This window comes from Bombina bombina, chromosome 4 (assembly GCF_027579735.1).
Source record: "Bombina bombina isolate aBomBom1 chromosome 4, aBomBom1.pri, whole genome shotgun sequence".
NCBI lineage: Eukaryota > Metazoa > Chordata > Amphibia > Anura > Bombinatoridae > Bombina > Bombina bombina.
Genome location: NC_069502.1, coordinates 105,252,982 through 105,267,147, shown reverse-complemented (window position 1 = coordinate 105,267,147; position 14,166 = coordinate 105,252,982). Strand labels below are relative to the sequence as shown.

The 14,166-nt window shown below is 37.5% G+C and overlaps 1 pseudogene; it reads left to right on the top strand.

Moving 5' to 3' along the window:
* Nucleotides 1-14,166, top strand: part of LOC128655956 (cytochrome P450 2K6-like) — a 466,864-nt pseudogene that overhangs the window by 367,701 nt on the left and 84,997 nt on the right.

The window sequence follows — 14,166 nt, the reverse complement described above, 5'->3', positions numbered from 1 at the left end:
TCTGCCTCACCCCCCTCCACCTGCGGATTCAGCCGAAGCTCTAGTGCCCCCAAGTGATTACCTAACCAGCACATCAGGGCTGAGCCGCACTGGAGCTTCTGATCGCCTCGTGAGTCTTATAGGCCGCCTCTGCTCCTCCACAACTGGTTCCCCTTTGGCAGGGCCCCTACGCCCCTCAACTGCTCAAAGCAGCCAGCCTGGACCTCTCTCCCTCACCAATGTTGCCACCTCAGCTAACACTTCCTGCATCTGAGTCATCACAGGTAACACACTGTCAGTTCTGGATCAGCGTGACAAGCTGCCAGACCCGAGCCTCTTCTCACCTGCTGTTCCGGAAAAGAAGAGGCAACCACTTCCGACTCTTTCTTATTTATACCACTCCACATACACCTCACACTGACCTAACCACTACCCTATCTAACTCTGCCTTGGCCTGCCCTGTGGTCAAATTACAGCTTTTTGAGAACCTAAGCTGGAAAACATAAACCAAGGAATTCTTTAGCTTTTTCTTAAAAACATTTATTTATACTTTAAGAAACATCAGACTGCTTGGCACAGCTGCTACAGAATAATTACCTTCTCGCCATGTAATTGTATTTGCTTCTGTGCTGCAGCTCTCTTTAATGACATTATCCTATTTAAAAGCTTAAAAACACATACTCGCAACTTGTGACAGAAGTGACCGCCCACACACAGATTAGTGATTATGACAGTATTTTGGCAGTTCGAACTTTTGCTTGCTGTTTGCTACAAGGAAAGAGAGGAAACGCTCTCTTTGTTGCATTAAAACAAGCCGCTCTGTTACAAAAACTGACAGCAGAGCCCCACTAGCCTAAAGAGATGTCAATCAAAAAGGGCAAGTATGTTCCATTGGCTAATAATAAACAGGGCATTACCCGTCTTAGGGTAGGTAAGGTCATTGCACACAGCTAACACACCTGATGAATTGGCATGACCCAGAAACGCTTCATGAGTATACAAGTTTTGTCTGGCCAGGCAAGCAAGTGAGTTGTGACTCATCCATATTCTTATTTTATACTTACCATTAGCTGTGTTTATCTCTTTTTAATGTTTTTTAATTGAATTTGTTCTGTTTGGCGCACACTAGCACTTTAGGTATATGAATTCCGTGCATCAAGCTCCTTTGTTTATTACATGTCGCCAATACCCACTTTATACTATAAACTTTATGTAAACATATTTATATTTAAATGGAGAGAAAGGTTGAGAAAGCGCCTATTCAAAAAAAAAAAAACAGACAAATATATATAAAATTATAAACACTTGTTACATGCCTGAATGAAATAGTACATCTCCTATGTGAATGGCTCTAGTCACAATATAGATATTGGTTTATTGATAATCACACAGACCATCAAACAGTCTTATAAGATAAGGATACATCCGTGTAGGTGTTTTGTATATCCACAAAACAATGTTCAAAATGAGAGAACACACAAAATGCCGGTGGGTGTGCACTTACTAGAAATCCCACCAATCATATGAGGTAAGTTGCCGCATCTATCATTGCTGATCCTCCGGTGATGTCTTGCATCTGTGTCAGAAGGATGTATAACTTCTTGTCTCCTTGGAGTATGGTGTGCAGAAGGAAGGCCGTATTCTGAAGTGACTCCTCCGTGATTCAGAAGCATTAAGCCAGAGATAAAACACAAATAGGTTACATAGGGAAATCAGTTTTTAGTTAAGAACAATTATTAAAACACAAGCCAAATGACCATTCACGTTTAAAAACCTCAAACATATGAGGTATGAATCAAGCACATACACACATAAAAACACTCCTGTATGTATTCAGTAGGATCCCCTGAGGTGTATACAGAAGGTACTGCTCCCAATCAGGTGTCAATTGGATCCTAATAAAATTACAGTCCAAGGTGCCTTCTAACTCTTCACATACATATTTAAAACATTGCATTATTGTAAAACAATCTTTTAGTATGTTTACTTGCATGTAATAACTTGCTATATTGGTGTGCTTGGGCACCTTGAATGTATCTTGGACTAATTTATGTCAAACAACCAAATAAATCCATTTTCATTAAGAGTTTACTAAAGATATTTATTAAGATTTGTTCTTGAAAAATTGTATATTGTGTAATATTTCACTTAAGTACTATTTTCTTTGTTTTTCTTTCCTGAATATATACATTTTATGCAGTGCAGTGGTCCCACATGCCTGCACTGCCACCCGGTCACACCCTGGCCATGCTCTGGCGCGCCCACTTTTGGTCGACCACACCAAAATCACGCCCGCTCCAGTCCGGCCACGCCCCCACCACAGCCGCTCCCGCCCGGTCACGCCCCACGTCACACCTGCTCCCATTCACCCTCTCTGCTGTTTGATCCTCACTGTCTCTACTGCACATGACATCTTTAGACAAACATACCAGGCCTGTTATAATATAGGATATATATATATATATACATGAACAATATATTCTTTGTTTGCTTTTGTCTAAGGATGTTCTTTTCTTTTGCAGGTACTGCTGACGACAAACATGGTTTTCATTGATCCAGTCTCAATAGTTCTATTCATTATTCTATGTCTATGTTTGATAAGCATTATTTATGGCTGGAATAGAAATGTTTACAAAAATTTTCCTCCTGGACCAATGCCTTTACCATTTATTGGACATTTGCATCTACTAAATAAGTATGACACCTTTAAAAACATTTTAGAGGTAATATTTTACAGATATAACTTGTTATTTAATACAAAATGAAATAGTTGTGCATATGTAGTTTTCAATAAACTTAGGTTATTGTTATTGCTTTTTTGTTAGTATTTTATATTCTGAATGGCAATGGGATTTAAAGTGATTTTTCATGATTACAATTGTTTACTTGGCAACCTAAAGCAAATATTATATTTATATTTTTTGAATTCTTGAGGGGAACAGCTTTCATATATCATATTTCCAAATATATCACAGTACTTTATTTATTTATTCCTTGCACTGAAAAAAACACCCTTTTCTTGCCAGCCTTGTAGAAATCTCTCCTTTCCACCAACAGAGGGAGTCAATCATCCCTATCAGCCAGTGACCATTATATACAGTATAACCATACATTTGATATGCTTATTAGGCGTTTTTATATTTTTTTATTTATTCTCTGTCTCTCTCTCTCTCTCTACATACTTTCCCAACATATTGAAATAATAACCCAGAGCTGGATGGCTTGGAGGGGAGCCTGAGCTGCTGGGGTTGGTGGATAGGGTAATCAGGTGATAAGGGATTGGATGGCCATGTGTGCATGTTTGGGCAGAGCTGAAACAGTTAAACATTTTAATAAAATAAATTGGGATATAAGCAGATGAAAGCAACTGTCTTATAAATCATAACATGATTAAAAAAGCTTTAATATTGTTATTATATTATTGCATTTCTAGTGCTAAATTTAAATAAAAAAACTGTCCCATCGTTTTTCCCCTAGCTATCTGAAAAGTATGGGCCTGTGTTCACCATCCAATTGGGACCCAAAAGTATGTTGTACTCTGTGGATATGAAGCACTGAAGGAAGCTCTAGTGAACAATGCTGATGAGTTTTCCTGGAAAGGTGAATTTCCAATTTTCGATGACCTGGCTAAGGGACACGGTGAGTATTTTTTTGTTTTGTTAATTTGCTTAAACCAATGAAAATCTTGCCTTAAATGTAGTAAAACCATTTGGTTAGAATAAATTATGTGCATATATATATATATATATATATATATATATATATATATTGTACCAAAATACCCTCAGATACTGATTATGTAGAAATATGTGTATATGAATAAATAGAACATATTCTGCTTTGTGAAGAACATTGGAATGTGAAAAATTCAAATTTTTATGTTGGGTTAGCGTACATGAGATTATGCTATCGGGATTGCGTGCAAGTTGAGTGTTAGGATTTTTTCCACTTATTTTGCTCCATTGACTTCTATTAGGGAATAGATTATTGAGAGTGCAATATTGTAATACAAGTGCAACCTGACACACGCAAAAAAGTTTACTTCTAGTGCAATTAATGCTCGAGCGGGAGAGTTAATTAGCTCTCCCCTTGTAATCTGGCCCAGTATTTATTTTGTATATAAAAATTAAAACATTTTAAATAATTTACATAGAAAAATGATACAACCAAAAACCATATTAAAATATAACATTTCTAATTGAGATTTCTCCCAATAAAATATCAGTCTCTCCAGTATACACAAAGGGCTAGATTTAACAAGCAGCGGATGCGACTGTCTCCGCCCAAAATTTGTATTGTTTTTATATGTAAATTATTTGAACTGTTTTAATTGGTTTATAAAAATAAAAAAACACCACCTGTTAAACTAAGTTCAGTTTGTAATCAGTTTTAAAACTTTAATTTTGCAAATCAAGTCTTTCCAAATGTGTGCTAGGTAACAAGTGGCACGCTAACTGTTGCACTCGTATTAGGAGTATAAAATAAACATGTTTAAATTTAACGTACGTTGGTAAAGCAGGACTTCAGAGCTCTGGCTCAATGTTACTCGAGACAAATAAGGGGAAAAAATACTTCAAAAATACATTTAAAAGTACAGTCACACCCATAATAACACTGTTAAATAAAAAATTATTTAAAAATAATATTGCATAGAAATCTTATAAGGGCTTAAAGATATGCGGTCTGAGGTGTTAGAAAAAATGGACTGCAAAGGGCTTTAACATAGAGATACATACATATACATGTCTTAATATGTGTATGTATATATACTGTATGTTGTGTCTATATATATATAAAATGTACATAATATATATGTATACGTATTTATGTATTTACAGTATATGTGTATGTATGTATTACCAGACATATATACACATAAAACATATGTATACAGATATAGACATATCTATATATATATGTTCATTGGAGACCTTGGTAGTCAAGTAGCTGAAAACAAATCAAATTTACGCAATATTCATATTTAATTAAGTGTTATACTGTGTATTTACTGTTAATATTTCACATTCCAATTCTCTTCACATAAGGGAATATGTTCTATGTTAGATATATATATATATAATTTTTAAGTTTGAGGACTGCTATTATCTGCAGGTAGCTGGCACAGCCATGGGGTCGAATGTGGCACCCACCTACGCAAACATCTATATGGCATGGTATGAGCAGGAGCTCATGAAACCGTTTGAACATCCACAGGTGACTTTTTATACCCGCTACATCGATGATGTCTTCCTCATATGGAGGGGTGATGGATTGTCTTTGCGTGAGTGGGTGTCACATTTGAACCTCATGGCTAGCCCCATTCGCTTTAAGCTTGAATTTAGCTCTGATAGTGTAAATTTTTTGGACCTCAATGTGTTTAAGGTGAACGACTCTGGTAGTTGGCGTTTTGGTACTAAATTGTACACTAAGCCCACGGATCACAACTCTTTGTTGCACGCCAGCAGTTTTCACCCTGGACACCAGAAAAAGGGTGTTCTCACCTCCCAACTTACTAGAGCATTGAGAAATAACAGTGAGACACTCTCGCAGGTGACCCAAGTAAAGGAAATGGGCGTAAAATTAAACAAAAGGGGCTACCCTATGACAGATATCTGTGAAATACAAGAGAAACTGTTGAAGTCTGATACTTTACAAGACACCAGGGCTCCTATCAAGGACATGTCTGAACAACTTAACTTGATCACTATGTTCACACCTGGATGTGAACGTTTATCCCATGCTGTACGTCGCCATTGGCCGGTGGTGGGTACTGATCCCATGTTACCTTTTCAGAAGATGACTGCTCCAAGGTTGGTCTAACCGGAGGGGCCAGGAATCTGAGGGATATCCTCGTTAAATCAGACCCAGTGGACCATTACAAAAAGAAGACATGGCTCAAGTCATCAAAGAAGGGCTGCTTCCCCTGCGGGAGCTGTACTACATGTAACAGTATGTGTAAGGGAGACATTTTTCAACATCCCCACAAAAATCAACGGTTTAAAATAAACTACCGTCTTAGTTGCACTAGCACTTTTGTGATCTACATGCTGACTTGCCCGTGTTCACATGTGTACATAGGAAAAACGATAACATCCTTCCGCGATAGGATGGCAAATCATCGCCACGCAATTCGTGAAGCTCTGAAGAATGGTGATGCGGACCAGCCGGTGGCACGCCACTGTGCACACTTCAAACATCCGGTGTCTAGTATCAGATCAATGTTAATTGACCACATCCCACCCAATCCAAGGGGTGGTGATAGAGGAAAGAAATTACTCCAATGCGAGAGCAGGTGGATATACAAATTGGGAACTATGGCCCCAAGAGGACTTAATACTACATTGGACTTTAGCCCTTTCTATTAAGGGCTTATTTAATGCCCACTTGATATCGAGGGTCCTTGGGTGTCCACTGTTTGGGTAGCTACCATACTCCTATGGGCTTGATGGGTACACAAGATTAATTTTTATTAATTAATTGAGTCAGGTCCTATCATCAATAATGTGATCATGAGTTCTTTCTGTATATATATCTATTATGTAATACTGTTCCATCATTATTTCATCTCTGCGGATGTGATTTACTTTCAGGATGCGCTTACCCTATTATACAGTATACATATGGAGTTGTATATTTGGATATGCACTCGTTGTTTACTGTTTAAGTACATATGTAGAAGTTCACTTATGTGGATATAGGGTCTAAACATCTGGGAAACTAATACATCTAAATAGCCTCCATACTAGCCACATACAGGTCACACCTGGAGCAGCTTCTGCTATAGCAGTTTGCTTGTTTATGCCAGTTGCTTATAGCAACCGCTGCGCTTCATGAAACTATGGCTTTCTGAATATGCGCAGACTAGCCCTGGTGGTTTCCTGGTATCTGGCCAGCACGCCGGCGTGATGCTTTTGACGTTGTCAGGACAACGCCGTGCTATGCGTCATCACGCTAGGCAAGGCTAGCGTGTCAGCGTGACGTCAGTGACTTGAGATTGAAGGAGCGTGATACAGGAATGGCGGTAAAGTTTAAGGGGTATTTACTCTATTTAAGGGGGATGATTTTAAGTGTATGTTATCTGATTTTGGGTGCTTAGTTGCACTCTGCTTTTGCATATTCTTTTTTTGTGTGACATTGACAAAGGCACAATGCAGTGCCGAAACGTTTGCTTTTTAATCTAATGAAATAAATTTGTATCTTTTATGAAAAAGACCAGTGAGTTGCCTGCTTCTTGGAGGAATTGGATATTGTACTAGCAGTGCACCGTGGCATTACTTGTGGTATGACTGTGCAATCCTATCCATGATATTGTTATATATATATATATATACAGTATATATATATACAGATATATATTTTACCAAAAATTATTTATCGCTCCTGCTTGCTCACTAACTCCACTAGAAGTAATTTGGGTACTGCGCATATCAAAAGTTTAAAGTAAAACGTTTCCGCTCGTGCACTAGCCGATGTTTACAAAAAGTCAAACTTCGAATATCAAGACATCAATAACGCATTGCCCCAAAGTCAATGTAGGGCAAAAAGTGAAAAAAAACACCCTACTCGCATGCAAACCTATCACATTTTCTCAAGTGCGCTAACCTAACATGAATATATTAATATTTAACATTCCAATGTTCTTTACATAGAAGAATATGTTCTATTTATTCATAATGACATATTTCTATACATCAGTGCTTTCCAAACTGTGTGTCGGGACACACTAGTGTGTCGGCAGCAGTGTGTAGGTGTGTCCCTGCTTCAGCACAATTTTTTTTAAATTTAATTAAAAAAAAATATTTTTTTTTTGTTTCTGACTTTCCGCCTGCCTGCTACGCATATCCCATGTTTCACACAAGATTGATACCTAGTGGGTCACAGAGCATCTTAACCAATTGCCGCAGCTCAGTGGGAATTGAAACTATTTCCATTGGCGGCTTTGGCGGCACATTGGCTCCTGACTGCACGTGTAGTCTCCTTAATTGGCTTGTGACTGCATGTGTAGTCAGTGAGTGGGACAGTAGTGTGTTTGCAGCGCGGGCAGTAGTCAGTAGGGCTCACGGAGCTCTGAGGGCAGCAGCTTAAACGCTGAGCTGAAGTCAGAGGTTTTTTTTGCAGCTAGCTCCCAGTAGTGCATTGCTGCTCCTGCTCTTGATATATGGATAGGAAGTGGAAGCTTAAAAATGCTTGATGATGAAATGCGAGTGTCTTTATCTAATATTTCACCAAATATTCAGAAACTGTGTTCATCCCATCAACCTCATACATCCCATTAAAATAGTAAGTAGCTATTGGTGTTATTAAACTTTTTTAATTCTTGCACATGCATACTGTTACTTGTAAATACATATTATTATTATTATTATATAATTTATGAATGTGTCCGTATATTTTAAAACAAGTTAGTTTAACCTCCTTTTTGCTAGTACAACTGAATTAATTACCGTGTCACGATATGATGTAGGTTTAAAAAGTGTGTCACCAACATGAAAAGTTTGGAAAGCTCTGCTATACATGATGTATTTTTAGTAACATATATGTCTATACCTAGATACATAGATGATAAATAGATAGATAGATAGATAGATACCTAGATAGATAGATAGATATATAGATAGATAAAGGATATCCATTTATCTTTGTGAAGAACATTGAAATGTGAAATATTTGCATTAAATACATAGCATAAATATAATTTTAGATGTTTTCATCTACTTAAAGGGACAGTCTACATGGGTTTGCAAGCACCTTTTTTGGGATTGTTGTGCTGCGGGCATCCTCACGCCGTCCTGTGCCCAGGGATAGGCACGAACCAAGGCTGTGGCGGACATTTTCTAAAGTAAAGACCTTAGTGAAGGACACCAAGGTACAATTCAAATTAAAAACATCATTATATAGCGCTGGGTGTTATTATACTGATGCAGATACCACTGATCTTAAAACCAGCCCTTGTCTAGCTATACGCATGTGCCAGTGTCAATACTGTGTCATTATATAGCGCTGAGTGTTATTATACTGATGCAGATACCACTGACCCTATAACCAGTCCTTGTCTGGCTATACACATGTGCCAGTGTCAATACTGTGTCATATAGCGCTAAGTGTTATTATACTGATGCAGATACCACTGACCCTATAACCAGTCCTTTTCTGGCTATACGCATGTGTCAGTGTCAATACTGTGTCATTATATAGCTCTGAGTGTTATTATACTGATGCAGACACCACTAACACTATAACCAGCCCTTGTCTGGCTATACGCAGCATGCTAAGGCACTGTGGCTGAGCTCTGTAGCAAACCAAGGGTTGCAGGTTCAATCCCCGGCAAGGTCCACTCAGCCTTTCATCCTTTTGAGGTTGATAAAATGAGCAGCGCCTTGAGACCCTAACGGGTGATTAGCCACGCTTTACAAGTACCCAATACATACGCATGAGCCAGTGTCACTACTGTGTCATTATATATTGCTGGATGTTATAATACTGATGCAGATACCACTGACCCTTTAACCAGTCCCTGTCTGGCTATACGCATGTGCCAGTGTCACTACTTTTTCTTTATATATAGCTGGGTGTTATTAAACAGATGCAGATACACATCCAGTACTTCACTCAGGCTTTATTTATTCCATAACTTATCCCCCAATATCGCTATCAGTCTCTTGACAAGCCACTAACTTTATTCACACAACATATTCTTCCTTTCCTATTATTTAATAAGAAATAAAAGATATACTAAGGTTGTGAATCACAACCTTAGTATATCTTTTTTCTAATTAAATACTACTTGTAATAAACCTTAGGTGCTGGTTAAAGTGCTTTACCTTTGCATATAAAGCTCCAGGGACACAGTGGCAGCCTGCTTCTAAAATCTTCCCTCCCTCTCAGTCTCACTCAGAGTCATTTTCCCGGTACTAAGCGGCATCACGTGGGAGTGGCCACAACCCTGTGAAATGTGGCACCACATGTGTCAATGAGGAGTCAGGACCAGCATTCATCTGTCCTACTCCTCCCTCCCTGCAGCAAAATGGGCAGCGGACACTGCAAGGGCAAGTCACGGACACCAGTGTCCGTGTACGGACACCTTGCCTATCCCTGCCTGTGCCACCTCATGCAGGGCAAAAATGATTACAATATCCTTCTTGTGGGTTTGGTAAAAATCACACCCAGCAGTGTGTGTAAATGGACTGAATTACACTGAGACACTCGGGCAGACACATTGCGCATGCGCAAAACTACAGCACGCGTCATGAATTTTACAAGTGAAAGCCTGATCATTGGATGCTGCTACACAATAGAAGCACCAAATGATTCTCTTGGAGGAGTTTGCTGCCATCCTACAATGGCCCAATGGGAAAGTATTTTTTAAAATACTTTTGTCTTTTGCCCTGCATGAGGTGGCACAGGATGGTGTAGGGTGCCCGCAGCCCAACAATCACAAACAAGGTGCTTGCAAACCCATGTAGACTGTCCCTTTAACTGTAAAGTGCTCCAATGCACTTCTATATGTATACATGTGAATTTATGTGTTTATATGTGTTTAAATGTCTATAAATACATAAATAATCTTTGTGCCTTTATAACTATTTAATGCATTCTTTTAAAAATAATTTTTATCAGGCAGTGTTATTATAAGTGTAACTGTACTTATTAATGTATTTTTGATGTGTTGTGTGACAGTTTTATAACTAACAGAACAGTTTATCAGAGGTCTGAAGTCACTCTATCCCGGCGTGTGTTATATTAAATTGCGCTCAATCGGTCGTTTTTAACCTGTAATACGCTCCTTCTGAAGCATGTATGCAACACACCACACGTAATCTAGTCAATATATAGATGCATGATTAAGGGAATGGATCCCGAAACGTTGCATGTTTTAATCTTTGTACCTGAATAAACATCTTTCATTTACTTGGTGCTGTGGATCCTTTTTTCGTTAGTGAATATATAGAAATATGTATTAATGAAATATTCCTCTATGTCAAAAACACTGGAACATAAAATATTCGTATTTCGTGTCAAGTAAGTGCACTTCGGGGCAATACGTTAACGTGGTCGCGATATTCAGACTTCGGCTTTTTGCATGTGCTTGGCTAGCGCTCGTGCGATAACTTTTTACTTTCCAATGGTAACATACTCACTACCCAACACATGCAAAAAGCCTCAGTCTAGAGGAGATAACGCAGGAGCAGGAGCCATAAATAGCAATCCAGTCAATCCAGTCTGAGTAAGCAGTAGACTGTTAGATATTAATATGCTAATGCAATGCCTTCTTTTTTTACAACACAATTTAAAGCCAGTTCAAAGGGTTTACTAAGTTAAGGAGCCTTTAGAAGGCAGCATTATGCCTTTATTTGTATTTAAAGGGATACTAAACCCCAAAAGATTATTTCATGATTCAAACAGAACTTATCATTTTAAAAAAGCTTCCAGTTTACTTTTATTATCAAACTTGCTTTGTTCTCATTTGTTATTCATGTTGTGTTTTGTTGAAGAGATACTTAGGTAGGTTTCTGGAGCACTACATGATATAGTCCGACCTTCTAGTGTTCTTGTATTCTTAAAAAACTGCTGCCACATAGTGCTTCCGACACATGCACGCTCCTGAGCTTACAACAAAAGATAACAAGAGAACAAAGAAAATGTGATAAAATAAGTAAATTAGAAAAGTTGTTAAAAATTGCATGTACAATATGAATCATAAAAGAAAAATTTGGGATTTCATGTCCCTTTAAGGTAGTTGTATCCATAACAACTGTGCTTGCTGACTTTTTAGCCACCCCTTATAAGAGGACCTGTTTTGTTTTTTACTTTATTCAATAATCTGCAACCTTACTGAAAAGACAGAAAAGGAAATCATTTCAATCCTAACACCTCCAACCTACTTCCTTATTACAAATCTAAATGGATACAAAACAGTCTGTTTTAATATTGTATTAAAAATAGCACTAAGCAGTGGATTATACTTAATCATTGCATCATGTATTAACGTAACTAAGGGGGCGCTTAAATGCACACAATAGCCAAAAAAAGAAAAAAAGAAATACATTTATATATATATATATATATATATATATATATATACATATATACAGACAATATATGTATGGGAAAGATATTACCCATAAAAGTCCAAACTATAATCAGCAAATGATTAACTGAGTTTCTGCAATCTACAATAGAGAAGAGGCACCACATAGAGTAATAATGTGTTCCATAGAGAAGAGGCAATCAATAAAAGGAGCAAATCACGAGTAATAGAGCACCACCAGTTGTGCATGTGACATAGGCAGGAAGTATTTACTTAGGATAAAAAGACCTTTATTGTACATAGTGGGTCAGCAGTGCAAGCTTTTTACTGGTGACCCACTATGTACAATAAAGGTCTTTTTATCCTAAGGAGTGCTGCTTTTTACTGGTGACCCACTATGTACAATAAAGGTCTTTTTATCCTAAGGAGTGCTGCTTTTTACTGGTGACCCACTATGTACAATAAAGGTCTTTTTATCCTAAGGAGTGCTACTTTTTACTGGTGACCCACTATGTACAATAAAGGTCTTTTTATCCTAAGGAGTGCTGCTTTTTACTGGTGACCCACTATGTACAATAAAGGTCTTTTTATCCTAAGGAGTGCTGCTTTTTACTGGTGACCCACTATGTACAATAAAGGTCTTTTTATCCTAAGGAGTGCTGCTTTTTACTGGTGACCCACTATGTACAATAAAGGTCTTTTTATCCTAAGGAGTGCTGCTTTTTACTGGTGACCCACTATGTACAATAAAGGTCTTTTTATCCTAAGGAGTGCTGCTGGCTCTTGACTTTGGAATTTGGAGGATATTGCAGCGTCCTGGATTCAGCGTGCACTCACAAAGGTGCTGTTCTTTTTCTGTGATTATAGGGAGTATTTACTTACCAAGATCAACTGATCTTCACTTTTCATGCAATAGAGTGAGCTGCTGCAATTACTGGAGGTTGCTACTGGTGGTGCTCTATTACACGTGACTTGCTCCTTTCATTGATTACATCTTCTCTATGGAAGACATTATTACCCTATCAGGTGCTTAGCTGCAGGCTGTGGCTACATTGAGAAGTGCTTATCTAGCAATAAAACAAGTACTTTGTTTGCTTTTTAAACAAAATCTGTTTCTTTTTATGCTTACTTGGTTTGACATACCTTTTTTTTCCTAAACAAGAACTGTTTCAAATTCCCTTTAATGATCACCTGACTACATAAATTCTTTGCACAGGGGAAAAAACAAGGAATTTATCACTTAGTTTATTTGACAGATTAGTTCCTAAAAACCTTTAACATTTTTACATTAAATGATCAAGTTCATTGATGTCTCCTCTGCATTATTTACCCCATGCAAAGAAAGATACAGAGACAATCACTTGTACAAAGCAGTTTACTTACCTGCAGTTGGGTGATGAAAAAGGACTTGAGGTCTCTCGCCATTTGAGATGCAGAGCAGTGTGTGACATCATTTTGCTGTGTGATGATGTCACATACACCTCATATGAAAAAGGATGCTCCCACTATACAAAGGGGGTTTCTTGTCCTTATAGCTGTCAAGTGATTATCACTAGGCAATAATAAAAGTTAAGCATCCCCTGTTCATTATAGAAAGGAATGGCGAATGTGGCTGCGGGCTGCAGAATTCAACTATTTTTGGTGCCAGATTGCTAAAAAGTAAAAGTAAAATACAAAAATATCTGAATTTGAACAGATATTTATTTGTATGGGGCACTTTTGGATTAATAAAAATCCTGTATTGAAAATAGTTTAATTCTGCAGCCCGCAGTCATATTTGGCATTCGTTTCTCTAACGAATAATGAATGCCAAATTTTTGGCGATGCCAAACAATCACAATAATAGCAATCACCTATGTGTTAATTTTACAAGGTCATAGATATTGTATTTCTGTAAACTAATAAAACTAAATAGGAAATTAATGTAAAATATTTTTCATATTGTGCAATTCTATATAGGATGTATTTTTTTGTGTAAGTATTTTCCGATTTTTGTATTTTTTGCTAATTAAGTTTGGACATGCATAATGAGTATGCATGCATTGTCTTAACATATATATATATATATATATATATATATATATATATATATATATATATATATATATATATATCTGTATATATGAAAGGAAAGAAAAGTCCAGGCAGAGCTCAAAGCA